The sequence below is a fragment of the Chanodichthys erythropterus genome, chromosome 5 (genome assembly GCF_024489055.1).
Source record: "Chanodichthys erythropterus isolate Z2021 chromosome 5, ASM2448905v1, whole genome shotgun sequence".
NCBI classification, from domain to species: Eukaryota; Metazoa; Chordata; class Actinopteri; order Cypriniformes; family Xenocyprididae; genus Chanodichthys; species Chanodichthys erythropterus.
Window position 1 is genome coordinate 11,324,697 of NC_090225.1, and position 11,743 is coordinate 11,336,439.

The 11,743-nt window shown below is 37.5% G+C and overlaps 1 long non-coding RNA gene across 1 annotated transcript; it reads right to left on the reverse strand.

Annotated features, from left to right (window-relative positions):
- Positions 1-420: 420 nt before the first annotated feature.
- On the reverse strand, positions 421-1,760 carry LOC137020273 (uncharacterized). Its single transcript, XR_010895172.1, has 3 exons — positions 1,727-1,760; positions 732-796; positions 421-614 (listed from the first exon to the last, which is right to left on the reverse strand). It is a non-coding gene; the product is annotated as an uncharacterized lncRNA (long non-coding RNA).
- Positions 1,761-11,743: the final 9,983 nt, after the last annotated feature.

Here is an 11,743-nt window from a genome sequence, read left to right on the forward strand (position 1 = left end):
CTTTTGAACAGTAGCCTACACTGTTAACGATTTCCCTGTATTTTTACAGTACAGTACTGGCAGCACGGCAATTTTACAGTACAAAGAACAGTACTGTATAACTATATTACAGTATTTTAGTGTATTTTTACAGTATTTTGTAATTTGATCAATTTTTACTGTACTTTACTATATATATATATATATATATATATATATATATATATATATATATATATATATATATATATATATATATACATACAAACCAAACAGAGTAAATTTAAAAATATATATTTTTATTCAATTAATATATTTAAACATTTCAAAACATTTCAGAATTGTCACCATCTTTCGCCCCATCAGCAATGGCCCTGGTGAAGTGCATCAGCAATTTGATTTATCTTAAAAAGTGAGCAACAACAACAAGTGTCCCACAACATTCACCCCTAACTGAAGGGCAGGTGGATGGTTGCAAACAGGCCACAGACCCTCAGTGTGAAGTCTTCCATTTAAACACAAAGGACCGAACGAAGCTGTTGACATACAGGTTGATGGCCATCACTCTGCACCACCGTCCTGATCTTCTGCTCACTCTCTGTCTGGCAGTACACTTCTTCCCTTCAGTGCCGAAACTGTAACAAAGTCAAGGCACACACACAAATACACTTATTACAAAAACTGTTATCCACAACAAAAATGCAACTTATTTTTAAAGTTTAAAAGGTTGTATTATTATGGCTAATACTTACAAAATACTCATACGCTTCCTTGTGACAGCAATGCACTTCCCAGGATGCACAAGTGGACCACACTGCTGGAAGAAGGCTAACACTGTTGCTATGCATTTCATACACTTCAGTAATACATCTAGGTTCGTAAAATATCCTTGACCGTGCTGAATATTTTGCCATGGCATGCATTATACTTGCTTTGTTGCCTAATAGATAATTATTAATGGTGATAAAAGTAATTTACTGTACACCCTAATTCATATATTTTTTTTGTTATCATAATCGTTTATTGTCATTACAATCACAATGCTACAGAACAGGGACTTCTTGCCCAAACAGATGCAGTAATAATCTGGTCAAGTTAACATTAGCCAATCTCTCTGACCCCAAACCACCCATTTACAGTAAGTTTCAAGTGAAACTTATGTATTTTCGATGTGGGCCATCTTTTTCCATGTTTTTGTGCCTAAGCACTAACTGAAGATGCAGTGTTGACCGCAGCCGCTGCAGCCGTTGCAGCCGTCAGCGGACTGCAAATATAATGCGTTTGAGCTTTTGTGCACCGTCAGTGCTTGTTTTTGTCACTAACAGGCTCGGATCGGACAACATTATGGAAAGGATCCCCACAGGAATAGACTTTTTTTAATCCCAAGATCCTTTTTGTTTAAACACAAACGGCCGTCTATCGATCTCCCAGCAGATTCCAACCTCGCGCTCATTAGTAAAACAAACTTCGTTCAAACTCGACAGAACCAAATTAAAACTCACCAAACCCGTTTCGCTTCATCTTTCCACGGTTCCAACAGTCATTGACATCGAGTTTGGTCGAAATAAACCGTAAGCTAATTCACTGAGTTAGATTTTAAAATGTGAGGAGAGAAGCGGGGCGAAACAGCGCGTACACATCTAATAACAGTGTTTTCGACTACAGCTAGCAACATTCGCTGACTAAATGTGCAGTTTCATTTCAGAACGGTGCACTTTGTAAAAACCTAATAGTAAAATTAACTTACCAAACTTCCAGAAATACACCGTTCTGCTTCTCCAGTCACCAGCGGATTGTGTTCTTCTGTCTGTGTGATGTGATGTCAGGTGGCGCGTTAATTACAGCAATCCTGTATTGTTGCCTGGTATATTACAGCCAGGTTACAGCAGGGTTACAGCAATACTAAAATATACTGTAAAATATTCCAGCTCAAACTAAATTACCCAGAATGCAATATAAATTACAGTATTTTACTGTAATATAGAAATGTGGTACTGTACTGTAGGTTTTTACAGTAATGTGCTGCTAAATCTACAGCGACATTTAACAGTGTACTGTATGTGTGAGAAACAGACCAGATTGTAAGTCATTATTTGCTGAAAATCTTGCTCTCTGCTGTTGTATGGTGCATCAAGATGCATTGCCCAGTTTGAAGTCATTCATGTTAAACTTAGCCCAATGGTTTTCGATGCAGCTTGAACTGAATGACATTTGAGCGCTACAGTCAAGGTGAAGAAAGAGAAGAGTTTTAACACCAGAGCTGAGGTCATGTCTAGGTGTTCTTAGACAGACAGATTTGAGATATAGGTACTGTAATTTCACATGTGGCAAGATGGTATCAATGATATCACCCACAATAACCCAATCCCAGGCTGCATTATGAATTGACAGTTGTTTGCCACATGTGCTAGCAGAGGACTGTGGTGACCCTTCGACAGATTCAAGACCATGTAGTGGCTGCATTCAGGTTGTTAAAAACCACTCTCCTCTCTGCGATTATATTCGCCATATGAGGAAGAAAGAGAGGCCCTTTACTTCGTCTTTGTGATGAGGTTTCAGTGTGTTTACAGAGATGTGGAAAGGCTTCTGTTACTGAGGGTAGCTGCCACAAACCAAGGTTAGGCAGGTTCTTGAACACTCAGAGATAAGAGTAACAGGGATTGCATTTGCTAACCATAAAAGACTTACGATATGACATAAAAACAACCACTGAACATGATGAGAAGTAAGTGTAGAGCTGGTTTGGGCCGCATCCCTTCCCTCGTTAACCAACGAGAAACAGCAATGACCATCCTATTCCTTAACTTTGTGGTGGACATTAGATTCAGAAGAAATGCCCGCAGATTGCCCAAGAGTGGTTCATGGATTGTCTGATCGCACAAAGCAAGGCCTGATCTGATAGGCTGACTTTCAGGAGTCAACATCACAAAACAAAGGCTGTGTCCAAACCAACCCAACCTCAAGAAGCTGCAATACAAAATCACAAAAAGAAGAAATCATATGAGGTGGGTTATACACAAATAAACAATTTAAACCTAAATCTAACCATAAAGTCGAACCTCTATAGCCAAACTATAAACCTAACCATCACTGTAATACAGTGGTTCTCAATAAGGGGGTCTGAATCTTCATCACTTAAAAATTATTTAAATTTAGACAAAAAAAAATTTAATTTCACCTCCTCAAAAACTAAATTTCTAGAGCCAGATTAACTAACACCTTGTGCCAGCACAAACCCTCTTGTGGCATTAAAAAAGTACTGTCAGGATGTACTAAAGACACGCAGTTGTTTTTGCAGCTGACCGTATTGCATATGCATTTGTACGAGTTTCCCTTCAGATGCAAAATTTATGGGAGGAGAGTATTTAGATGAATCATGCAACATGATTTACTAATGTTTGCACTCGTCAATTTACTGGTATTTATTTAACACCCCAAAAAATGTAAATGTCTTAACCTATTTTGCGACATGGCTGCAATTGTTGCTTCTATAGGAGGAGACACTGCAGAGAAGAGAGAGCGCATGTTAGAAGGGAGAAAATATTTCCACTCGTATTAATTTCTTTGGAATGCCAGAGGAAGACGTTATCCATATATTACAGTGCATCTGGAAAGTATTCACAGCGCTTCACTTCCACATTTAGTTATGTTACAGCCTTATTCCAAAATGGATTAAATTCATTATTTTCCTCAAAATTCTACAAACAATACCCCATAATGACAACGTGAAAGATGTTTGTTTGAAATCTTTGCAAATTTATTAAAAATAAAAAACAGAAAAAAAAAAAAAAATCACATGTACATAAGTATTCACAACCTTTGCTCGATACTTTGTTAAAGCACCTTTGGCACAAATTACAGCCTCTTTTTGAGTATGATGCTACAAGCTTGGCACACCTATTTTTGGGCAGTTTCTCCTATTCTTTTTTGCAGGACCTTCCAAGATCCATCAGGTTGGATGTGGAGTGTCAGTGCAAAGCCATTTTCAGATCTCTCCAAAGATACTCAATCGGGTTCAAGTCTGGGCTCTGGCTGGTCCATTCAAGGACATTCACAGAGTTGTCCCGTAGCCACTCTTTTGTTATCTCTTAGGGTCGTTGTCCTGTTGGAAGATGAACCTCCACCCCAGTCTGAGGTCCAGAGCACTCTGGAGCAGGTTCTCATTAACGATGTCTCTGTACATTGCTGCATTCATCTTTCCCTCAATCCTGACTAGTCTCCCAGTTCCTGCCGCTGAAAAACATCCCCACCACATAATGCTGCCACCACTGTGCTTCACTGTAGGGAAGGTATTGGCCAAGTGATGAGCGGTGCCTGGTTTCCTCAAGACATGATGCTTGCTATTCAGGCAAAAGAGTTCAATCTTTGTTTAATCAGACCAGAGAATTTCGTTTCTCATGGTCTGAGAGTCCGTCAGGTGCCTTTTGGTAAACTCCAGGTGAGCTTTCATGTGCCTTTTACTGAGGAGTGGCTTCCGTCTGACCACTCAACCATACAGGCCTGATTGGTGGAGTGCTGCAGAGATGGTTTTCCTTCTGGAAGGTTCTCCTCTCTTCACAGAGAAATGCTGTAGCTCTGTCAGAGTGACACATCGGGTTCTTAGTTACCTCCCTGACTAAGGCCCTTCACCCCTGATCACTCAGTTTGGCCGGGCGGCCCACTCTAGGAAGAGTCCTGGTGGTTTAAAGACTTCCAAACTTCTTCCATTTATGGATGATAGAGGCCACTGTGCTCATTGGTACCTTCAATGCTGCAGAAATTATCCAGTCAATCCAATCAAGTTGTAGAAACATCTCAAGGATGATCAGTGCAAACAGGATGCACCTGAGCTCAATTTTGAGTGTCACTTATGTACATGTGATTTTTTTTTTATTATTTTTTTTTTTTTTATAAATTTAAAAAGATTTCAAACAAGCTTCTTTCATGTAGTTATTATGGGGTATTGTTTGTAGAATTTTGAGGAAAATAATGAATGTAATCCATTTTGGAATAAGGCTGTAACATAACAAAATGTGGAAAAAGTGAAACGCTGTGAATACTTTCCGAATGCACTCTACATGTAACAAGTTGCGCCTGTGTCGACTCACACCTGATGAGCAACATCTCTGTTTATTTGCGACCCAATGCTAATTTGCACTGCTCTTGGTAGATTGCTTTGGTCATTACGTAAATGATTTGACTGCGTCTGTGTTCTTTAACTCGCACATCAGCAGTAGATCATGCGCAAAACATGTCACTCCCATCGGCGCATTTGTCGAATTGCGCTCTTGTGCTAATTTGCCCTGTTTAGTAAATCTGGCCCCTAGACATTTGTGGGAATATTATTAATATACCATGCTCTTTTCTATACCAAGCTCTAAAATATGAGTAGAAATATTTTTTAAAATCCATATCAAGTAAATGATGAACAATTGGAGAAGTCATGCAGCCTTCAAATATTGTTGTGGACAATGAGGGACTTTGAGTCAAAATGGTGGAGAACCACTGCTGTAATAGGAAAAAAGAGTTACAAAAAAAGTTGTATGATTTTTACATCTTGTACATATTATTATGTTGTTAATATGAGTGTGTTTGTCCAAACCTGAAAAATGCTTGCTCTGCAGGCAGCATACATTGGTAGGAAGGCATGAAGACACATCTGAATCATTGTTTGCATAACATCCTGTCTACAAAGATGTCTTCATCTGGTTGTTTTTAACTGTATCTCACGGCTCTGTGTCTGCAAAAAAGGCATATAATGAAACTGAAAGAAAAATTGTTTTTGCCATTTGGCATTATTTGGGTGGGACTTGTACTCACCTCTGTGAACAAGAACAGTCATCAATATTTTTAGTCTGGTTTTCTAGAATTTTAAAATGTACAGATTATATATATATGAGGGACTATAGGGACTAGAATATATATATATATATATATATATATATATATATATATATATATATATATATATATATATATATATATATATATATATATATATATATATATATATATATATATTTGGCATAAACTAGTATACAGATGACCTCAAAGCTAACAGACTAGTGTTGTTATTGTTAATTTAAACCAGTGGTTCTCAAACTTTTTTCCCAGTGGGCCGCACAATGGTCCAAGTGCAAGTCTCACGGTCCGCATATAATTTACATATGACGTCACCAATGCAAACCAATCAGATTTAATGTTATGGTATTAGCAGATAATAATATTATGATACCAATATGTTGCACACAATAGATAACAAATAAAAACTAACTTACTGACATTAGCTTTACAGTAATAATCAGTAATGCTCAATAAACACACAAACTGTATATACATCACTTTAAGTTGCTATTCTGTATTCTGTTAATTCTGTATGATTCTCTTCAACAGCATCGCAATAGTCACCAAACAATCACATAAACGCCTTAATAAGCAAATGTTACTCAGCTCTTTTTACAAACAACACTGAGCGCACTGTAGGCTAATTACAATCTCTGACGATATCAAGCATTCTGTCATGTCGCAATCCCTCGCGCAGCATCGGATCCGCGAGCGCGCGCAGAGTTGGGCTCATTCCAGCCGCGGGTGCGATGATGTGGTTATTTTTACTGATTTAAAATACATCAAACAAACACATCGAATCCACAGTTCAGTCTTCTGAAAGACTGAAGGCTTGTCAACTACTTTACTACAGAGCAAACAGGAAGGCTGCCCATCTCGCTCATTAACATGAAACTGATTCTTCCATTCTTCTTACCTTTGCTGCTGATGCTGCGACTCTTCTTGTTTGCATGTGTTTCTTCATTTTATCTTCCACATTTAGCTTTTCTCCTTTAATAACAAATTTGACCATTTTGAGGCTTAAATTTACAAAATTAATGGCTACTGTTTGAACTCTTCCTAAGCGCGCACTTGTGTTTGTTTCGTTAACTGATTGCATCATTAGCCTACATTGCCTGATGTCTGAAAATAATAAATGCTCACCAAAATTATTTTATATGACAAATAAAGCATTATAGCTCATTTATATTTATTTAATTCACTTTAATTTAAATTTTAAAACAAAAATAAATTGTATGCTATTTATTAGTATTATTATTATTATTGTGGTCGGCATATCGCGGGCCGCATTTACATTTGTGACAGGCCGCAGGTTGAGAACCACTGCTCCACACCCATTCAAACGCGTTGCGCGACTCACTGGATGTCATGGCAACTGAATCACGGAGGAAAACTTTAAATATCTCACCTTCACTTTAATTTCGGACCATCTCCAAAACACTAAACAAATGATTTTGACATGTGTTTATCAAAGTAGGAAATCCGGATTTTTAATCCCTTACACACAATTACTGCTGTTGAAATACAAAATGGAGGCGGGTCCGGATGGAATTCCCTCCGGGTCCGGATCCGGACCAGAGTCTGGACTTTGAGAAGTGCTGATTTAAACTATTAAAAATGGTTGTCGGTAAATGAAAACTCTGTAAAAAATCAAGTGTGGAACCCTGGAGTAACAGATATTTTATTCCTCTAAATCAAACAGACCATAAATTGAAAGAGAAAAGCTTAAAATGTTAATTTTGTAGGATAATGTAATATTAATGAACTTAAACTTATTTCAACATGTTGCATTTCCATTTAAGGTTTTTATGTTGAAATACTAAAATTACTATAACTGAAATAAAAATAAATCTGAATAGAAATACTTAAAAAAAAAAAAATAAAAAAATAAAAAAAAAATATTATATATATATATATATATATATATATATATATATATATATATATATATATATATATATATATATATATATATATATATATATATATATATAACTATAATAAAAATATAAACTAATAAAATAAAATATTCCAAATATTAATAGTAATATGTAAAAGGTAAAATAACAAACATGAACTAAAAGCCACAAAAGCCATTAAAAGGTCTTCTATTAGAGTGTAATTCTGACTACATAGAAATATATCAAATAACTAACATCAGAATTAACGTCATGCTAACACAGAGGTTTTGGTATGAGAGGCTGCTTATAAATATGAACCACCATCGAGGTTTTAATGGCTTTGACCTGCTGATAGTGAGCTCAAGCTGAGGTTTCCAGAGTCTGGGCTCAGTTTCCCGAGTTAGGAGAAACTAATGACAATTGATCTTTATCAAATTTTAAAACAGAGGGAGAGAGAGGGTTATCCTGCCCACGGCCTGACCACTGCGGCCTGGCTGGAGGTAGTCTGCATCGGGCAGAATTTCATAGACTCAATGTATATTAAACCTGAGATGGAATTTCATACACAGATGATGACTGTCTTCTGTCCTTCCAGCAAAAACCAAAAGAAGTGTCTCTACTTTCACGTTATGTCTCTTTCCCTTTGTTATCTCTCTCACTCTCTCTTTCTCTCTCACACCATCCGTCTGTCCTTTTCCTTCCATCTCATGTCTTCTGTCATGTCTCCGGTTTGGTAGTAAAAATATCCTGCTCTGAAATCAGCAAGCAATCACTGTATGGTTTATGTTTCAAGACATACATTATATGCATTAAATATTGCTGTATAGTTCATTATTTGTACTTGAAGCTGTGACCTGTTTGTTAAATAAAACTGAAACTAAATCTAATGCATTGGAACAAGCAAATATTTAAATATATATGTATTTTAAAAATATAAAATATATTTACATTTTAGTAAATACAGCAATGCATCTATAAAATAGTGCCATCTAACTACAAATCAAGTATTTAACTCAATATTTATGTGTACTCTGTGTTTATCACATGATTAGCTTAGAGACATGTTAATGTGAAGCTATTTAAGTATTTAAGTTGGTGATCATCTTTTCTTCCCTATTGTGATGGAAATAAAAAAAAAATTATTAAAAAAAATGAAAAAACATGTAGGATGGGACTTGATCTATTCTAGACACATGATGCTCATGGATAAATTACTTATAATAAACACTGCAATATTCCATAAATAAATAAGAATGGTCTATTTTGATTTCATGGTGATTTTCTAGTCTCCCAGCAAGGCCAGGCTGGTAAGTCTGGTATGTTTTGCTGGTTTTAAGGCCTGCTGGTCAGACTGGGAGACCAGCTAAACCAGCTTAGACCAGAAATTTTTTTAGGGTTTTTTTCAGCAGAGATGTTTAACTCTTTCCCTGCCATTGATGGAATTTTTCATCTTTTATGACTCAATGCTTCTCTGCCATTGACAAAATTTTCCAGCAATCCATCTATTCACTGTTATAAAGTACAGAATTTCTGGCAGTGTTGCCAGTGTTGTCTGCAGTTTTCCCGCAGAATTAGGCTTCTTTAACACTGTTTCCACTGGTTGTTTTTCATGTCAGAGGGTTGAAGCGACCCCAAATAATATGATTAGCCCCAGGAATGCTATTTTTACTGGGACACCCCCGAAAAATGATTGGACTAGTTTTGGGCTAGCTTTGGGTAGCAATTGGGAGGGTTTTGTAGTTAAAACTTGGCAACCCTGATCTCTGGATCAAAACACAGGTGAAGAAGAAGCAGAAACAAGTGATAGAAGCATTGCTAATGCACATGTAAAATGGCGTGATCATCATGGAGTTCAGTACATGGAAATGACATACAGTGAGTCTCAAACTCCATTGTTTCCTCCTTCTTATATAAATCTCATTTGTTTAAAAGGCCTCTGAAGAACAGGTGAATCTCAACATAACACCGACTGTTACGTAACAGTCGGGGTGTACGCCCCCAATATTTGCATATGCCAGCCCATGTTCCCAACATTATGAAAGGCATTAGACAAGGGCAGCCAGTATTAATGTCTTGATGTGCACAGCTGAATCATCAGACTAGGTAAGCAAGCAAGGAAAACAGCGAAAAATGGCAGATGGAGCAATAATAACTGACATGATCCATGATAACATGATATTTTTAGTGATATTTGTAAACTGTCTTTCTAAATGTTTCGTTAGCATGTTGCTAATGTACTGTTAAATGTGGTTAAAGTTACCATCGTTTCTTACTGTATTCACGGAGACAAGAGAGTCGTTATTTTCATTAATAAACACTTGCAGTTTGTATAATTCAGAAGCACAACTTCATTCTTTATAAATCTCTCCAACAGTGTAGCATTAGCCGTTAGCCATGGAGCACAGCCTCAAATTCATTCAGAATCAAATGTAAACAATATAACAGTATACAATACTCACATAATCCGACTCATGCATGCAGTATGCATGACGAACACTTTGTAAAGATCCATTTTGAGGGTTATATTAGCTGTGTAAACTTTGTTTATGCACTGTTTAAGGCAAGTGCGAGCTCCGATGGCGGAGAGCACGAGCAATTAAAGGGCCAGCAGCCCTGAATCGGCGCATTTCTAATTATGCCCCAAAATAGGCAGTTAAAAAAATTAATGGAGTATTTTGAGCTGAAACTTCACAGACACATCCAGGGGACACCTTAGACTTATATTACATCTTGTAAAAAAAACGTTCGATGGCACCTTTAAAAAAATGCTGATGGAGAAAGAGTGGAAATTTAACTATAAAAACCACAATGAGAGACATTACTCATTTAACACATCTGCATCCTGAGAGGCAAGCTTTTAAGCCTTGTCTCATAGTCAACAGTCCTCTGGTGGCTTTAAAGTGAAAATATTACTCTGAGATGTTTAAACACCATTTTCTATAGATCTCCGGCAGGCGTGCTGCATGTGGCGAGGAGTAGTACGTGATAATGGCAGTGTGGTGTGCAGCCTGCAGTTTCCCTCTCCACCACGCTGCTGAGGCCACACCTGCCACAACTGGCGCAGGCTGAGCCAGCATGGCTGACCGAGCATGCCACCAGGGTCTGGCTGCGCACGGGCGGATCCGGCGGTGTGATGCCTGAGAGCCCTACAGATATGATTTGAGGCCTGAAGTGAAAGAACAGAAACCACTGCCTACATCCCAGTGAGAGCCATGGCAAACTCACAGATCAGAGGAAGAGAAGGGGAGAGATAGAATGGGTGGGCAAGAGAAGAACAGAATGAATGAATGAAACATGAAGGCGTGTAAATAATGACTAAACTTCCACTTGTGGTTGCACAATGTTACATAATAACATTGAAACATATATTTATTTATTCAAATGCACTGAAAAATATGGTTCCTTTGAAACAGTTTTCACTCAGAAATTGCTAGTAAATTTCACACTTATTTAATTTAACAGCTTGTAACACATTGGATTAAATGAATGTCATTTTGAAATCATATTTTCTTTTAAAGCATACTCCAATAAACTTCGTAAAATCATTTTTTACAGTCGGTGTATACTTATTACGTCAAATTCCAACATGCACTTATCAGTAACGGCCCCAATACTTTTGACATTCTATAGACCACACAGATTGATTTCCATTTTCACTCATCATAGCGTTCCCATCAGCAGCAGTCGAATGACACACTGAGCGGGCCTTTCTAAAGGTCAGCCTGCTCTCATGTGACCTGTGGTTTAGCAGCACTCTGTGCTGGAAAAACCCAGAGAGAGCAGCACGCTCACAAAAGGGGTCGGGGGACCTTCTGAAGCGTGCTGCACTCTAAAAGCAGATCTAGATATGAATCAGAATGTAGCAGCATGACATATAAAAAGAACGACAGGTAAAGGAAACTCATCTGAGGTACGTGCCTACAGGAATGTCCCATATGAGCAGGATTCTTTTTGTTTGCTCCTGACTTGCCTGCGATTTGAGCATGCAGTAGCTACATTTTATTTGCAGTCTAACAACACAGACTTACATTTTCTGTCTT